The 19,121-nt window shown below is 40.4% G+C and overlaps 1 protein-coding gene and 1 pseudogene across 3 annotated transcripts in view; one reads left to right on the forward strand and one right to left on the reverse strand.

Annotated features, from left to right (window-relative positions):
* Positions 1 to 275: 275 nt before the first annotated feature.
* LOC140596167 (transcription factor BTF3-like) lies at positions 276 to 766 on the reverse strand (annotated as a pseudogene).
* Positions 767 to 9,078: 8,312 nt separating this feature from the next.
* The window catches only part of GRPR (gastrin releasing peptide receptor), a 56,868-nt gene continuing 46,825 nt past the window's right edge, over positions 9,079 to 19,121 (forward strand). For 2 of the 3 annotated variants that reach the window (XM_072743696.1, XM_072743697.1), the window contains exons 1-2: positions 9,079 to 9,218; positions 17,034 to 17,267. The gene's annotated coding sequence lies outside the window, so the exon portion shown is untranslated. The remainder of the gene's footprint in view (positions 9,219 to 17,033; positions 17,268 to 19,121) is intronic. The other variant, XM_072743695.1, reaches the window with a different exon arrangement.

A 19,121-nucleotide genomic window follows, 5' to 3' on the forward strand; every position in this document is an offset into this window, starting at 1 on the left:
GTGTCTGCCTTTGGCTCAGGTCACAATCCCGGGGTCCTGGGATCAAGCCCTACTTCGGGTTCCCTGCTCAGCGGGGAGCCTGCTTCTCCCTCTCCCTTTGCCCCTCCCCTGCTTGTGCTGTCTCTCTCTCAAATAAATATTTTTTTTAAAGTTTAAACAATGTTAGAAATCTAGATTTTATCACATCCATGAACCAAATTTTAAAAAGCAGTCATAATACAAAATAGCAGCTCCCAGTAACTTCTTCAAGTTTTATCTTCAGAAGGTAACTCAATTCAGTTTGCTTCATTCTTGAAAGCTTCATCAAAATTCTCCCCAAGATCTGGAACTCCATCCTCCTCCTCCCCGGTAGGCAGCGAGTGGTGCTTTCCCATCCACAGGGTGTGTGGGCAGAGCTTCAGCCAGTCTTCTTAAACTAGCCAGACCGTCTGCACCCAGCTGGTGTAGGATCCTGGGGAGCATTTCTGTGGGCTGCTGTCTCAGCACAGCCCGGAATGGTGACAGTGTTCGCTGCCAGCTATGCCTGAACTGTAGGGTTGTTACAGTGGGTCACTGTTCCCCGGTTTGTGAACATGTTCACTTCTCCAATACCAGAGGTGTTGTCTTACCTCCAACTTCTTTCAGGAGAACTGAAGCTTTTTTTATCATCTGTTGTAGCTGTCCTATGAACCACCTTCTTCTTTCGGTGAGCAGTCCCTTCCCCACCAATGTGCACTTGTGCTTGCAGTTTGGGGAGTTTCTCCTGGTTCCTGATAGTTTCTTTCATCTTGGTGGAGCCGAAATGGGACCACGAGGGGGACTAGGGACTAGGGTTGGTGCTTGGGAGGCGGGGAGCCCGGGGGGGTGGGGGTTGTTGGTCATACCAGCTGAGACTAGGTGCACACACACGGGGACACAATATGGTAGCTGGAGGGAGGTATTTTTAAAGATTTTATTTTTAAGTAATCTCTACACCCAACATAGGGCTTGAACTCACAACCCCGAGGTCAAGAGTTGCACGCTCTTCCAACTGAGCCAGCCGGGCACCCCTGTTGGGTACTTTTAAATGTTCATATTTATAATGCATTGGTCAATTCCAACCTTTACAAATATTTAATCCATGATGAAAAATTTGAGATGTCAACTTAAAAATGGGTGAGAAAGTTAGTTGAGTTTTTAAACTTCTTTTAAGTGACCGGCAGTTAAAATTTGAATACTATGACTTGTGAAAGATAGGGTCCTGACCACTTAGTCACTTTTTAATCCTTGCCCTTTCCACAGTGCCCAGAATATATGAAGTCAAAGTCCTAAGTCTGTGTCTGGAGAATGAAGAGGCAATGCCTTGTGAGAGGCTGTGCACAAAAGTCTTAGGGGCACAGATCATCGGTGCCATGCACAGAACTTTCCAACCTTTCAGCCTTGTCTCCTCTGCTCAGGAAATAGCATTCTGCAAGAGTTACCTGATGCCAACAAACTGAAATATTTTTAATGACGATAATTGCGATCATGGTATTTTACAGCTGAGAAACCCCTGTAGAGACATCAGCTCATTATACTCCTGGATGAGGAGTGTGGCATTTCCTTACTTTTCTTTTCTTTTTTTTTAAATTGAGGTATAATTGGCATATAACATTATATTAGTTTCAGACGTATAACATAATGATTCTATATTTGTATATATTGTGAAAGGATCACCATAGGTTTAGTTACTATCCATCACCACACAGTTGCAGTTCCTTTTCTTGTGATGAGAATCTTAAGATCTATTCTTTTAGCAACTTTCAAATACACAATAAAATATTGTTAACTATAGTCAATATGACATCGTGGACTTATTGATATTATAACTGCACATTTGTACCTTTTGACTGCCTGTATCCATTTTGCCCACCCAGTATCCCACCCGACTCTGGCAACCATTGATCTGTTCTCTGTATCTATGAGCTTGAGGTTTTTTTTTTTTTTTTTTTTTTTTTTGATTCCACATGTAAGTGATATCATATGGTATTTTTCTTTTTCTCTCTTGACTTATTTCGCTTAGCATAAAACCCTCTAGGTCCATCCATGTTGTCGCAAATGGCAAGATTTCATTGTTTTTAATGGCTGGATAATATTCCGCTATATATACCACATCTTCTTCATCCATTTACCCATCAATGGACAGTGTTAAAAAGAAAACCACGAGCCTAAGATGGCATCACTTAGGCTGAGTCCCCAAACTAGGGTTTAAAACCTAGTCTAATTGTGGTTTCAACCTCCCCCCCACAAATGTAATCATAACTGGTCAGTTAGGAATTTTCTAAAATTTTTTTTTAAATTTTTTATTTATTTATGATAGTCACAGAGAGAGAGAGAGAGGCAGAGACACAGGCGGAGGGAGAAGCAGGCTCCATGCACCGGGAGCCTGATGTGGGATTCGATCCTGGGTCTCCAGGATCGCGCCCTGGGCCAAAGGCAGGCGCCAAACCGCTGCACCACCCAGGGATCCCAGTTAGGAATTTTCTGATCAGCGCCCAAGTGTCTGCCCCATGGGCCCTCTCTATCCCCCAAAGGAAGATGAGATCATCTGCATGATAAGACCCCCTTCTCTTGCCCCTAAGGGAAAGCCACTTTGCCTAGAACAATCCTTCTCTTTTGCTGACAACTTTCTTAGTAGTGTGCCCTGCCCTCTTTTTAATAAAAACCTTCCATTTTTGTGCAGTTCAGCAGAGCTCTCCTCTACTTTGCTAGATGGGATGCTGTCCTATTTATGAATCATTTAATAAAGCTACTTAGACCTTAAAATTTACTCCACTGCATTTTGTTTTTTGGTCAAACACTTAGGTTGTTTCCACGTCTTAGCAGTGGTAAATAATGCTGCAATGAACTTGGAGGTGCAGATCTCTTTTTGAGTTCATGTTTTTGTTTTCTTCGGATAAATATCTGCGAGTGGAATAGCTGGATCATGGTAGTTCTATTTACGTTTCCTTTCTTTGGTTCCTATTGGGCCAAAAGTCCTATAGACTTTCATCAAGTTGATTTCTCTGTCTCCAACAAGCCTCATACTGCTGGAGTGCTCCAATGTCTTGTGTAGAACAGTTGGTGAAGGAAGTCAGGACAGGGGAGGGAAGGAGAGAAACAGACTTTCCAGTTCAAGTATTCTTTAGTGCCAAGACTGTTATGGGGTATAGCATGGGGTCATCCATTTCTGTCCATACTGGGGACAAGTGGAATTTCTCTGTGGCTCATCCATCCATCCATCCATCCATTTAATAAATATGTATTAATCATCCACTTTGGGCAAGATCTTGGGATAGAGAAGTAAATAATACTCACTAACACTCTGAGAGAAACAGGTCAAAAAACAAATGCAGATCAGAGGGAGGAGCCTGGTTTTGCTGTACAACCTCCCAGCCCTGAGATAAATGCTCTGCCATTTTCATCAGAAGGAGGGAGAATACAGGGTCAGAGCCTTCCCTTTCCTCACCTGCCCAAATGGATCATGAAGGGCCCGAGCATTCTCCGAAGGATATGCTGTCTGAACACATAGGCTAAGGAATGAGATAAAGCTTGGTTGGATTAATGTGAGCGAGACTCCTGGACTTTTTCCATCTGCTTTAAAAGGTCAGCTAGGCTAATGTGGAATACATGTGGGGAAAGATGAGCTTTGGGTTTTGCAAGAGTGAAGGGAAGAGTCAGATAATATCCAAGGTGAATAAAAGGAACTAGGTGTGTCTTATCTTCAAAGAGGCCATATAATTGGGGTCAGCAATCATAAGGGGTGGGTATAGTATGTCTGCCAGCCACACACATCTGTTTGGTGAATGATCTGAAATCTAGTGACATTCAAACTGGGTAGGGCAATTGTACTTCCCAGGGCACGCCTATCATCCTGGTGTAGTTATTAATAGCATTCCGTTTTGCTTTCAAAAGTGTGCTAGGTTAGAAGATAAATTATATGGCCATGGTAGTAACTCAAGAAGAGAAAGTCAAGCCCCATCTGCATTCCCCATGGAAAAGTATGACCAAAATATGACTGTTATTAAAATCTTTCATGTTAACATTTTGCTGGTGTGGGAAGTTGTAAATCTGCTGGAAAGAATACGATTCAACAAACATTGTTTCTGCAGGGCTTGTGTTAAGAGAATAAAAGAGACAGAAAAATGAATAGGACAGAGGCCTCTTTTGGAAGAGTTTATGACCTGATAGAGGTGAAACATAAAAAACAACATGTTTGAGACACTAAAGCCTTACATCCCTGAAACGAGAATGCTAGAGCATGAAAGGACCTGGGGCTAATTTTATCACCTTATTTTACAGATGAGGATGTTGTTTGCCCAGGTTCACATAACCCGTGGGTGCTGACACTAGGGGCTTTGCCTGGGACTATCCCTGTTTAGGTGTATTGTCCTGGCATACCTACTAATAGCATACCCTCTTGATCTCAAGTTCCCCTACTATAGGGAGCAGGGCCTCCCAACTCAGACCAGTAGTTCTACATTGTGGCACTATGGACATCTGGTGCTGGGTAACTCTTCATCTAGGGGCACGGGGAGCTGAGTCCAGTGCATTGAAGGATGTTTAGTAGCGTCCCACTAGAGGCGAATAGCAGCCCTACTCGCAGTTGTGACAGCCAAACTGCTTCCAGACATTGCCAAATGTCCCTTGGGAAGGATAATCACCTTGGTTGAGAATCTCTGCCCTAGACAATGACCCTGAAAATAATTGGCCAGACTGTACCAGGCTGCTACATAACTCCAAAATACAACCAACCAAGAATACTTTCATTTGCTTCCCCCTTTTTTTGAATTCTTAATATGACAATCTCTAGAACATTATTTAAGGCAAAGATTTCAATGGGAAAATATTTATTTCAAAAAGTTGTCAGGAAGAATTATTGTTTTCCATGTGAATTAATATTTTCTGCGAAGAGAATACCCCCTACAGAAAGGGTATCAAATCTGAAATGTTGTCCACAACTTCATGACAGGTTACAAATTGTATGGATTGCTATTTTAACCTGTTGCCCAAGTGGAAAACAAAAAGGAAAGTGGATATTAAAATTATTTCTGTAATACTTGGAACCTACTTTTTTTTAAGTTCTTATTCAAATTCCAGTTAATTAAGGGGGGAGGGGAGGGAAAAATAAATTCCAGTTAGTTAACAGACAGTGTAAGGTTAGTTTCAGGTGTACAATATAGTGATTCAGCACTTCCACACATCAGCCTGTGCTCATCATGGACAAGTGCCCTCCTTCAACCCCATCACGTACTTCAGCCATCCCCCACCCACCTCCCTTCTGGTAACCATTGGGACCTACTTTTAAAGTAATATTTTTGAGTATGTTTTGTTGTTGTTGTTTTTTTTAAACAAAACAGAACAAAACAGGAAGAGACCATGCTGGCCCAAACTGTGAAATTGGTGTTCCTCTCACACACCCCATTTTCAACACTTCCTTCTTTCTTCTTTCCAACTTGGCATTACTATATTAAACTGTGCTGTCATGAAAAAGACTTACCTATTCCCAAACAATAATAATTTGTTGATTCAAGCAATATATACTAAGTGGCTCCATGTCAGCCTGCTCCAGTACTGGTGATGCATTGGTGATCCCTGGTCTTTGCTCTTGAGATGCCCGTGATCTAATGGGAACTCATTCACACCCGGGTAGACACCACTGATAACATTTAGTGCACAGTGGATCTCAAACCTGAGTGTACATCAGCATCCCCTACAGGGGTTGTTTCTGATTCAGCACGTCTGGTGTAGGGCCCAGACAAATTCTTCCGTGATGCTGATACTGCTGGTCTGGAAATGACACTTTGAGAACCATTGGTTTCATCTCAAGGATATTTCTGCATCAGGATTGAGGAACATTCAGACAGAGTGGTAACATGGCTTCATTGACTTCATCTTCCTGCAGCTGCCCTATCTTTGCCCCTTTCCTTCCTCTTCTCATTACGCATTTCACTTCATGAACCCAACATCCTCATGCCCCTCCGATGCTCCTCTATCAGACATTGCTCTTAAGAAAGATTTTTATATCAAACATTAGCATGGCATTAAGGTGATATCTTACCTTTTCCAGTGTAATTTGTATTTGGACATATCCCTGCTTGTGGAATAGGACACAATGTCTCTGTCACTTTTTAGGACTGATTTAGGCAAATCTCCTCTATATAAGCATTCTTATTGCACCAGACCTGTCGGTGTAGGTGTTGCACACATATTGACTCTGCCATATGGTGTAACCTATATACAAACATCAAACAAACAAACAACCATCTGTATAATGAAGGTATAAATGTTAAGGAACCTTTAAGCCCTGATCTCTTATGATGATTTAAATAAATCCATGGTCTAGCTAAACCTTACTGAAGTGTCAAAATTGTCCTTTCTCTTGTTGAGGGGCTAATGTCACCTGGAAGACACCACTACCACTGCTTTCTTCTCAGTTGGCCAAAAAAACAAAACAGGTATCCACACTCCTATTTACTGGAATTAACAAAAATTAATCTAAACATCGAAGTATGTGCAGAATGAGAAATTTTAAATGACACCTTTAACTTGAGGGTTGTTATTAAAGTTAAATCCTCTCACATTCAAAGTGACCACTAGGTATTAAACAACAGGGAGAAATACTTCCTTTTAACAATATTGATGGTTGCTTTCCCTTTACCCCCACATTACTGGGGTTAATCTTTGATGAATAAAGGGAGAGGACCTATGATTACTTCTAGTGTGTGAAGTTGAGAGAAATTTAATATGAACACTCATCCTACCAATGAGTTTGTAACAGGCCATGTGTTTATTCATCTGGGTTAATGTCATGTGCAATTAATGACAGAATAGTCTAATTGATAATTGATCTAGTTAACTTTTTAGCTGAGTGGTTGGACCTGAATTCCAATTAGAGCAGTGAGTGGAAAATAACATATATGTAAGTGTTATAACCAGTGAATTTGAGGAATAAGAAGGAAAGATAAGAGCAAATGCTTTTCTCTCTAGGAAAAAAGAGCGTAGGCAGAAACAGTCTTGCTCTTTCCCAATGCCCTTCCTCCATCCTAGGGAGGAGGTGAGCCTTAATGATGAGGAGACAGGAAGGGAAAGAGAAAAACAATTTCTTTGTGGCCTACAGGTTGTATCTCAGGCAAGATATTTTTATATTACTCTCCATTTCCCTTCATATTTTAAAGAGTCCCACCCACTCATCCTCTTACCATCTGACCATTTTAGAAGCCTGGTACATAATGATGGCAAAGATTTAGCAGCCTGATGAAAGTAATACTGGGTACAGGTTCCAGACCTACTATTGGTAGCCTTTTCATGCTTTGAAACTGAAAAGTTACCAGATATTTAAATGAGGATGAATTGTCCAATCAAAATGAGTTGAAGTATCCCAGAACAAATAATGGTAATGGTATCAGCTGCTAATTATAAGACTTCACAGTGTATTCCCTTTTTGGCAAGTACATTTTACCCCTTTAGTTCATCAGAGTATTACATCAAAACACTGTGATAGATGGTGATGCTGAAAGCATAGTGAGTATACCAATTAGGAATGTGTTTGGCTGTAACAAAACTCAACTTCTAAATGCCAGGCAAAGTGTGAAGTTCTTTTCTTATTTTATTTATTTGTTCAAGAAAGAGAGCCAGAGAGAGAGCACAAAGGGAGGCGAAGGGCAGAGGGAGAAGCAGACTCCCCACTGAGCAGGGAGTCTGATGCGAGGCTCATCCCAGGACCTTGGGATAACGACCTGAGCGGAAGGCAGATGCTTAACTGACTGAGCCACCCTTTTTTCAAACATAATTATCTTGCAACCCTGAAAAATAGTTATTTAAAAAAAAACCAGAGTAGTTAAGTAACTTGTGTAAGGACACAATATTAAAATAATAGCTTTTCCTAGAATTTTTCAAATCAGTAAAAGATATAGCATTGCTTGAGAACATAAAAACTTCTAAATAAATCCAGAAAACTCAGGATCAATTTCTCTGTGGCCTGATGAAAAGCTCAGATGGGCAAGATCCTAAGTGGAACAGAGGCCCAGGGGCTAGGTTATTGTTTAGTCAGGGGGTAACCATGAGATCTACATTTTGTACTTGTTACAAGTGGATACATGAAGCTAAGGATTGCTTAGAGGTAGGTAGGGGTGGTTGGGTATGGGGATCATGTGTGTCTTTTTGTGGTATATACTATAGATTATCTCAACACCCCCTTCCTACGGCTTCCACCCTTGCCTTCTTTGTTTTATTTTATTTTATTTTTTAATTTTTTTTTGCCTTCTTTGTTTTAAAGGCTATAAAGCTTGAAACCTTTTTTTCTAATGAGAGGTAAGTGAGCATCTACTGAGGTGGTCCTGGGAAAGTTTTACTTCCTGAATATAAGGGGAGACTGCCAGCTGCCATGGTCCTCTGTCCTTTCTCTCTGCTTGGAATGTAGACTTGACATGTAGAGTTGCACCAAACAACTTACAACCATGAAGGCAAAAGCCAAAGTAACTTATTTCATCCATGGAGCAGAAAGAACTGGATGTCTGATGATATCATTCACCCAAGATTATCTGCCTTTGAACAGTTTGTCACGAGAAAATAAACTCTTATTTACTTCAGCAACTATAAGTTGAATTTCAGTTATTTACAGTTGAATGGATTCCCAAGTGACACCCCCTCCTTGGTATAACCCTCACCACCCCCCCATAATGTTTTAATATGATAGCCTGATGGACCAAAAGGAAAAAATATTGTACCTGTCAGCAAAGTGATAGAAAGTGAAGCCTTGTAATACATGTAATCAACTGTGTAAATTGTAAAGCATAAGTCATGCTTGCAAATTGTGATGCATAAGTTTGTATTTGTCTACAGTGGTATAAGAAGGATAAATGTATACAAACAGACAAAAAGAAAACCAAAAAACAGCCTGTAGATTAGATGATTGTTCAGCCTATATTCATTCCTTTTGCCCCATTTCCCCAAGAATTTGGAGGAGTATATTTCCCTTCCCCACTAATGTTGGGCTTGGCCATGAGACTAGCTTTGGCCAATGGGGTATGGGCAGAAGTGACAGCCATAATCTAGGTCTTAAGAAATATCCTGTGTTACACTCTTATACTTCTGCCTTAGCCATACAAAGAGCATGCCTTGGGTTAGCTGCTGGTCTAAGGAGGATGAGAGACATGTGAAGGAGAGATGAACTGAACCCATAGCCTGGAGCCATGCCCAGCCAAGATCAGCCAAACTGTAGCTGACCCCCGGATGCCTAAGTAAGAAGTAAATATTTGTTAATGTACATCACTGGGTTTTTGAGGTGGTTTGTTATGCAGCATTCATATGACAATAGCTAACTGATATTAACTGACAACCTTGAAAGCTTAATCTTACAAAATAAACGATGGTTATTTTCATTTTTTCAAAAAACAAAGATTAGGACTGTAGTGACCAATAATGACATTCTAAGTGGAACCCAACTTATTAAGAAATAAGCCAAGATTTACAAAGACATATTATTATCCATTAAATTAAGCATATATTTGCTTACTCCCATTATTTCAGGAATTAGGCATCTTCCTAAACATGTGTATCCTAATCATAGCCAGTTAAAGTAGGCTTTCTATTCCTTCCTAACAAAACATTTAGCTTCATTGTTCTGATCTGCTTCTATCCTTCTTCTGTTAGTTATGCTATGATCAATAGTACTCTACTCTTTAAAATTTTGTTTAGACCAAAGAAAGCCACTCTGATTAAAAAACACAAAGATAAACTAGAGATAGTTTATCTTTGCTTGAAACTGATATGTGTTCTAAATTCTATTAGTTATCTATTGCTAACAAATTACCCCAAAACTTAGAGGCTTAAAATGATAACATGCAGTAACAAACAATAAGCAACTTCAGTACATTCGGAATTCAGCAGTGGCTTGCTGAGTGCTTCTGGCTCAGCACATCATGAGGTTACAGTCAAGATGTTGTCCAGGGATGAAGTCATCTGATGGCTTGACGGGGGTTGGAGGATCCACATCCAAGGTGGCTTTCTCATGGGTCCCCTGCCATGTAAACCTCCCCATAAGGCTGCTGAGTGTCCTCATGGCATGGCATCTAGATTCCCTAGAGCAAGTAATCAATCTAAGAAGGCAAGTTTTCTTATGACCTAGTTAAGAAGATCACACTCTGTCAGTTTCACAATATCCAATTAGTTACACGGGTCAGTTCTATTTGGAGCGGGACAGGAAACCTAAGGGTATGCATACTAGGAAGCAGGATCATTGTATTTTCAACACAATCTCTCTGTTCCAAGTATCTTCTCAAAATGGATTTATAATTTAAACTAGTGGTTCTTAATCCCACTCCCTGGGGACATTTGACAATGTCTAGAGACATTTTTGGTTGTCCCAAATGGGAGAGGGGAGTGCTACTGGTATCTAGTGAGTAGAAGCCAGGGTTGCTGCTACACATTCTATGATGCACAGGACATTCTCTCCACAACAAAGAAGTATTCAGCCCCAAATGTCAACAGTGGGAAGGCAAAGAAACTCTGCATTTAAACTATTACAGTCTACTAAAATTTTAAAGTTTCCCCTTACAGATCCTTCAATATATCATATAAACAGTGCTTTTCATTTTCAGTCAAGTATAGTCAGATTAAGTAAAATTGAGTTATTATAGGGCATGATCAGATTGCAGGTGCACAACCAAAAGGAAGTGAGCAGGAGAAATGGATTTGAAAATTTTTTTTAAATTTTTATTTATTTATGATAGTCACAGAGAGAGAGAGAGAGAGAGAGAGAGAGAGGCAGAGACACAGGCAGAGGGAGAAGCAAGCTCCATGCACTGGGAGCCCGATGTGGGATTCGATCCTGGGTCTCCAGGATCGTGCCCTGGGCCAAAGGCAGGCGCCAAACCACTGCGCCACCCAGGGATCCCAGGAGAAATGAATTTGGCCAAGAAAACACACACATGCCTCCCCAGAAGAGGAGGTGTGTGCCCTTTTGTGTGATACACTTGCTGAATTTGCAAAAGCAGCACCAAATAATTGCTATTTCATTGAGAACACCCTGCTTACAACTAGAAACAGCCCTAGCTGGTTGACACTGTGAATTGTGAAAAAAAAAAATCAATTGGGGATTTTAAAGACAAACAGAAAAAGAATGAGAAAGTGACTTCAATAGAGTTTTATTGACAACTTATAGCTTATAGAGCTTTCTCTGTAACCCCTGACAAGTCTTCTTTGCATCCAAGGTCTATTTGAGTGCTTAAAGGAGGCTAAGATAATAAATCCATAACACAGTAGCTGGTTCTGTCAGAGACTGCTCTTTCTCAGAAGTGCTTAGAAGCCAAGGAGGAGTGATTATCAAGCAGACTGCTAGATCTGGGGACAGCCTCAGGACTCTCTGTGCCTTCTAACAATTAGGGAGATAAAGAAGATCAGCCTGAACTCTAATCTTCCTTGCACGAACCAGAAAGAACTGAATTGGCTTCTGGGCAGTGTTCAGAGCCATTGGGACAAAGAGAAAAGTAAGATTACACTGCATTTCCTGAGTGTCTCTAGGCTAGGGCATGAGTAATGGTTCTCCAAAAAAGGAGAAGTATCAATATTTCTTTGCATTTGAAAGTTCCACGTGTTGGGGCACCTGGATGGCTCAGTAGTTGAGCATCTGCCTTTGGCCCAGGGCCTGATCGTGGAGACCTGGGGTTGAGTCCCATGTCAGGCTCCCTGCGTGGAGCCTGCTTCTCCCTCTGCCTGTGTCTCTGCCTCTCCATGTCTCTCATGAATATATAAATAAAATCTTTAAAAAAATAAAGTTCCACTTGTTAATGAAATACATGCCTATATTCTTAAACTTGTTTTAGAAAATATGACATTAAATATCTATAAAATATAGATTATAGACTATATGTATTGTTTTCTGTTTAATATATATTATATAAATATATAAAATTATTTTTTTCTTTCACATGGGAAACCATGGGAGGAATAAAACCGTTTCTAGAGAATGGGGAACCTATCATGAGGAGAAGCCATTATCTCATTCCCCAATTTATTTTTTTTAAAGATTTTGTTTATTTATTCATGATAGACATAGAGAAAGAGAGAGAGAGGCAGAGACACAGGCAGAGGGAGATGCAGGCTCCATGCAGGGAGCCCAACGCGGAACTCGATCCCGGGTCCCCAGGATCACGCCCTGGGCCAAAGGCAGGCACTAAACCGCTGAGCCACCCAGGGATCCCCTCATTCCCCAATTTAGCATCTGCTTGGACAGCAGGAGGTTGGTGGTGGGGGTGGTGGTGGAGAGAAATAGAGATGTTACTTTATATGGAAGCAGGATCTTTGCAGATATGATTGAGCTAAAGATCTTGACAGTATCACTAGAATGAAACCAAGGTGCCTGGCAGGGTGTAGGCTCCCTCAAGAGGCTCTAGGGATGGTTCATTCCTGCTCTTCCAGCTTCTATGGCTGCTGGCTTCCATGGTTTGTGGCTGTATCACTCCAATCTCTGCCTCTATGGCTACATTGCCTTCTTGTCTTTTGTCTACCAAATTTCCCTCTACCTCCCTCTTATAAGGATACATATGATTGCATTTAATGCCCACCCTGATAATCCTGGATAATCTCTCCATCGCAAGATTCTTAACCACATCTGCAAAAGATCTTATTTCTGTATAAGGTACGTTTATAGGTTTCAGAGATTAGGACCTGATATATTTTGGGGGAACATTTTCAGCCTACCACACCCAATATCTTGTTCCACCCTTAGTTCTTCCACGGTTCAGCTCAGCTCTACACCCTATTTATCTATTTATTGCACACACACACACACACACACACCTCCTTCTCTCTTTTTTTCCTTAATAGAGCTTGATAAACCAAATCTTCAGCAACTTAAAACTTATTATATAAATGATAGAGGGCCCTGGAGGGCTCTGTTTGCATTCTACCTGTAGTAGCAGTGTTGGTGGTTGAGTAGGTTTTTATAGATTCTTCTAATGCAGCAAAGAAAAGGAATAAAAACAAAGAGAAAAGAGCTTTCTATATAGAAAGAGGTTGAATACTGTTATTTTGCCCTGTGAAGAAATCATATGGTATAGTCAAGAATTTGTTATAAAAAATGAGTACAGGGACACGTGGGTGGCTCAGCAGTTGGGCACCTGCCTTCGGCTCAGGTCTGTGATCTGGGATCCGGGATCGAGTCCCACGTCAGGCTCCCTGCACAGAGCCTGCTTCTCCCTCTGCCTGTGTCTCTGCCTCTCTCTCTCTCTCTCTCTCTCTCTCTCTGTTTCTCATGAATAAATAAATAAAATCTTAAAAAAATAAAATATCTCTCTGGAGGGGCATCTGGGTTGCTCAGTCAGTTAAGCATCTGCCTTTGGCTCAGGTCATGGTCCCAGGGTTTTGGGATTGAGCCCCTGCATCAGTTGCCCTGCTCAGTGGGGAGTCTGCTTCTTCCTCTCCCTCTGTCCCTCCACTCTGCTCATGCTCTCTCTCAAATAAATAAATACAATCTTTTTTTAAAAAATTAAAAAAGAAAATATCTCTCTGGAAATGTAAATTATCAAGATGATACAACACTGCACAACAGTTATTTTATATAGATTTTTCTGTTTTCTGTTCACATACATTCATTCATAAATTCTCATAATTATTATCTGCAAAAGCATATGACATTGGATGCATGGTACTCTTTTTATTCGATGTCAACCCAAGTTTCTCCAGCCTATGGGTACTAAAGTGGTCATGAGTTCAGATTTCACTGGTTTTGCAAAATCCTTTCTGGTGGCTCAGAAGCCTTCTCTTCTTCCCCTTGAACCCCTCAAGAACATCCGCTACTTAGTGCTATTCATCATTACAGCCAGCCTCTCTGGGACACCCAGGTGCCCCAGAACTGTGAACCTTTGAGCTGCCCAAGTGACACTGTGTTCCCTGCAGCCTTCTTTCACATCCTTAGCAGAACTATAGTACAATGCATCCTGGACTGGCATATTCAGAATTTCTCATGAAAATGGGTTCCTAAGTTTTTCCTGTTATCCCATTTCCCCAGATAGTTCAGACATGAGGATACAGGGCCAGGCCAGGAACTTATATTCAAAAGACCAATTTTGACTCTTCCCTAGGTACAACTTCCTCTTCCTTCTGCCAAGGGTGTTTATGTGAATCAGTTTATAGATATAAATTCATCAGATGTATCTGAACCATAGTTAAGGCCTAAACTAAGATTGTTTTCATATATTTTGTTTGAAGAATGAACGTACAGATTAGCATAAAAAAATTGTTGCCCATAATGGAATTCAGCAAAGATGTGAGTCAGTCATTTCCATTAGGAAAGGGAAATTAATGATAAATAGCTGATTTTAGTGACTTGCTTTGTAGTTCTCTTATTTTTTTTCCCCTTAGAGATTATTACGTGACATTTTTAAATGGCTTCGAAAATGCAATTTATAGAAAATTTCTCAGTTTCATGGGGCATAGTTAAGTTGAATTGGAACATGGCAAACCCATTTAATTTTGCTGAGAATGCATTTAGAAACTAGTCTTTTTGCTAAATGCATGTGCATATTCCCAAAGGTCATGTTTTCTCTGTTGAGATAAATTCTCAACATGGCCCTAAAGATGTAGATAAAATGGGGATTTAAATCTCAACTTTCTGTTTCAGTTGAGACATCTGTACCTTGTTTCCCTTTGGCTAGAAAAATAAAATGGAAAGCCCACATTAGCAAATGCTTTCCTCCGTAGGTACCACTTTGCCATGAGAGATCTGGCTTAGCCCTTCCCAAACATTTTAAACCAGAAGACATTTCTGAGACTCATCTGTCTCAATGCTGTACTTTTATGCTGAACTCTCTTGAAAATTAACATCTTCTGTATATATTCACCAACCAAAGAGATAAAGGCAAAAAATTTTTTTTTAATTTTCTAAATATAAAATCATCTTCTATCAAGTATGGTTTTACAAACTGTACATGCCTTCCAGGAATTCTGATTCACCCATGTGGAAAAGCACTGCCCTCCCTCAGTCGTTTTTTAAGTCCAGCCCCAGACTACTACTTACAAATCTTGGTGTCTTTGCATGCTTACAAGAAAACACCAAATGTCTCAGACCATTATTGTAGACCTTCCATGTTCCCCACCCACCCACCCAATGTACCTTTTAGGTTTAATCTTCTATCACTATCATCTAGCTAACCCAAAATATTCACCATTCCCAGAGTTATGACTTGCCCTCTCTGCCACCTTCTTTATCCAAAATGCACTCTTTTCTGTTTATGGTATCCTACTTGTTCTTCAGGAATCTTGAAAATCAAAAATAAATTCTATCTCTTCCACTGAAGAAATGTGTCTTTCTCTTCTGTCAGATGTGATTCCTCATGCTTGGAACATCTGTAGACTTATTATACAACTCTTGGGAACATTTATCTCATATTTCCTCTTCCTTTCTTTTCTCCTTATTAAATGGAAAGTTCCCATATGATAAGGACCATTTTTTACATGTGTTTCTTTTTTTTTAATTTTTATTTATTTATGATAGTCACACACAGAGAGAGAGAGAGAGAGAGAGGCAGAGACATAGGCAGAGGGAGAGGCAGGCTCCATGCATCGGGAGCCCGACGTGGGACACGATCCCGGGTCTCCAGGATCGCGCCCTGGGCCAAAGGCAGGCGCCAAACCGCTGCGCCACCCAGGGATCCCCTTTACATGTGTTTCTATGCATTGCAATGCTACTACCTTGAGTGGATCATTGGAATGGATTGGTGAATGACAGGATGGATTCATGGGTAGATGAATGGCTGGATAATAAACTGATGGATAGGTAAAAGCATCAATGCATGGATGGAGGATGAGTGACTAACAGATGGGAATATGAACATGTACATGAATGAGTGAGTGGATGTGTGAATAAATGTTACAGCAGTTTGAAAACCCATTTTTCCTCATATTTTAGTCCCTCATAGGCATAAATTACTGAGAGCTTACATCCAATTAACAATCCTTTTACCATTCCATGCCTTATTAGAACTCTAACATCCCTTCTCATCATATCATGAATTAGAACAAAATCTCCTACTCATCAATAGGATCTACTTCTCCCAATTTTTTAAAAAAGATTTATTTATTTATTTATGCATGAGAGATGCAGAGAGAGAGAGGCAGAGACACAGGCAGAGGAAGAAGCAGGCTCCATGCAGGGAGCCCAATATGGGACTCAATCCCAGGTCTCCAGGATCACGCTCTTGGCCACAGGCAGGCACCAAACCGCTGAGCCACCCAGGCGTCCCAACTTCTCCCAATTTTACACTTCAGTTTCCTTATTAAATAATTTGATTTGTCTGTCCAAAAAAATTAGCATATTGATTACAACATATAATTTTTATTATATATATTTTGTATTCTAGTCACATAAGGCAGCGTGCTTATAGAGGAAAATCAGGTCTTCCCATAAAATGTGGGAATTAGCTAATTTTATACAATTATTTTTGTAATTGTATACACTATAATGGAGTGGATTATGAAGATCAAACACAAAATTTGACAGTGATCTTGGGAAAGGGAACTACTGTTCATTGAACATCATTATGTGCCATTTAATTTTCACAACTACCTTGTGAATTAGAGATTATTATTTCAATTTTCTAAATGATGAAATAGAAATATATAGAAGTTGTGAATCTAGCCCAAGGTTGCACATTTCATATATGGGGAAACAGTATTGAGAGCTGCACAGTTGTTATCCATTTAACACGGCTCAGACCCATGCTTTTGGCTCCTCGCCATGTCGGGGTGCATACATGGACACCCAGCAGTGAGAACTAGGAAGAAAGCTTTAAACAGAGAAAAACTGGCTTAGGTTTGTCCTCCACTCCCCAACCTGCAGACCTTACGAATAACATCAAAGGCTGGAATCCAGGAGCCATAACAATTATAGTTGTCCACTTCACATTTCAGAGAACCAAGGAGTAGGAAGGAAAAGAAACTTAGGAGAGAGGAAAATAAAGGGACTGGAAAACAATAGGGCCCTGGGAAAGCTGCAGAATTAACTTTATCAATGGCAGAAGCAAAGAATCTTTCCCTGTCTCTCTTTCCCCCACTAGGCCTGTTGAGTATATTGATCAGACTTCATTCCATGGCCTCAGCTCAAAAGTTAACGCGGATCTTGAAGGAACTGAACACCTGGAGGTTCTCAGCTAACCATACTCCTTGTAGCGGAACAACACATTTTGTCTGGAAGGAAGATCTGAGAAGTGCTTCTCCTTGGATTCCAGGTTCTTCCAATGAAATGCCTCCTAGGAGAATACTATGGATGGGAGATGGTAGAAGAGAAAGAAGTAAGCTCACAGGAGACCTGACTTCTTTTTTTTTTTTTTTTTTTTTTTGAGACCTGACTTCTGATTGACCACCACTCAACATTAGTTTACAGTAGCCAGCTCTTAACTTCTCTGGGTCTCAGTTTCCTCAGATAGTAAAGGGGGCAGGGGGAGGGTTCTTTTTGAAATCTAAGAAATATTTGATTCCAGATAGCATGAATTCTTATCTAGAAATCTGATGGAACTAACATGGTATTAAGAGAGTGGACGCTTGCAGATTGCCTGAGTTAGAAATCTGGCTTTAGCGCTAATCTTGGGTAAATTATAAAAATTGCTCTGGATTTTGGTTTCCTGCTCTTTAAAATGGGACTAATAATAGTACATACTTACCTAATGTGGTGAAAATCAAAAGTGAAGGAAGCATTTAGAATAGCACCTGGCACATAGTGAATACTTAGTAAATGCTAGTTGTAACTCCCATCCCCTAACTGCACATGTTCCCATAAACAAATACTCTTGAAAAGACCCAAAGTTTAGAGTGGGAATTTAAGGGGCAAATGCGTCCAGGATTTTTTCTTTATGTAAACATAAATTTATATTTATGTAAATGCTCAGCAGCAGCTGCATCTAAAAAAGAACTTTAGCCCTGCTTTTTTAATATCCTCGTTTCTGAAAAAGGGCAGAAAGCATTTTTATTCCAGAGTACAGTTTGTGTTGCTCGGATTGCCTCTGCTCATTCGTCTTCTGATCTGAGTGTTGTCACCTCAATGATTTTTTAATTGAAGGTTTTTAAAAATTGTTAATTGAGTGCTGCTCCTCTGACCATTTGAAGTCACCGAGTCTCAAACAAAATGCTTCAGAAGCCCATAAACATCATCTGTTACAACCTGCTCAGAGTTATTAACTTTCTATTCTTTTATTTTTTGGATGCTTGACAACCAGGCTTTCTTTGCTATAGCCATAATGACGCATCACCTGTGATTCAGCCTCACAGCCTGGGGCAGGGCAGGAGGGGGTCTGGCCAATCTCCTATTAAAAGCAAAGTTCCTCAAGGGGTAGTGGAAAGGGAGGTGGGCGGGGGATGGGGTGACTGGGTGATGGGCACTGAGGAGGGCACTTGATAGGATGAGCACTGGGTGTTATGCTATATGTTGGCAAATTAAATTCCAATAAAAAAATATACAAAAAATATACAAGAAAAAAAAGAAACGTCAAAAATTGGAAAAAAAAAAAAAAAAGCAAGGTTCCTATATTTTCAGGCCTTTGATTAGGGAAAGAGAATGTGCTTCAGAAATTGCTTCCAATGATACAGACCCTGAAGATTGAGACTATTGTCAATCATAGCCATCAAACGTGGAGTTCACAAGTGAATGAAAAGGAATGGATTTTTAGTTGATTGGAGTGAGGTCTTTCTAATCCCGGTAGAACAGCTGAGCTGTTCGTTTTGAAAGGTGGTATCCTCACTGTTGGAAAAGGGATGCAGAGGTGGAATTAGGACAGGGAGGAGGATGTATGAGGGGTAAATAGAAAGCAACACATCAAGTCTTGCTCTGATCCTACAAGTAGCCTCTCTGTCATGTGATCAGAAATGGGGAATGTTCATTGTTGTTAAGAGTCAACCAGGGGGTGCCTGGCTGGCTCAGTCAGTAGTAGAGCACGTGACTCTTGATCTCAGGATTGTAAGTTTGAGCCACACGTTGAGTGTAGAGATCACTTAAAAATAAAATCTTAAAAAAAAAAAAAAAAGTTACCCGGAAGTACAGCAGTACCTTCAGAAAAATGGTGCATAATTTGCTTTATGGAAACATAAAGATGTTTCATCTTATCAAAAGAGGGAGAAGACTTGAGGTCCTGTCACCACTGGGAACCAGTGAG

This window comes from Vulpes vulpes, chromosome X (genome assembly GCF_048418805.1).
Source record: "Vulpes vulpes isolate BD-2025 chromosome X, VulVul3, whole genome shotgun sequence".
Lineage (NCBI taxonomy): Eukaryota > Metazoa > Chordata > Mammalia > Carnivora > Canidae > Vulpes > Vulpes vulpes.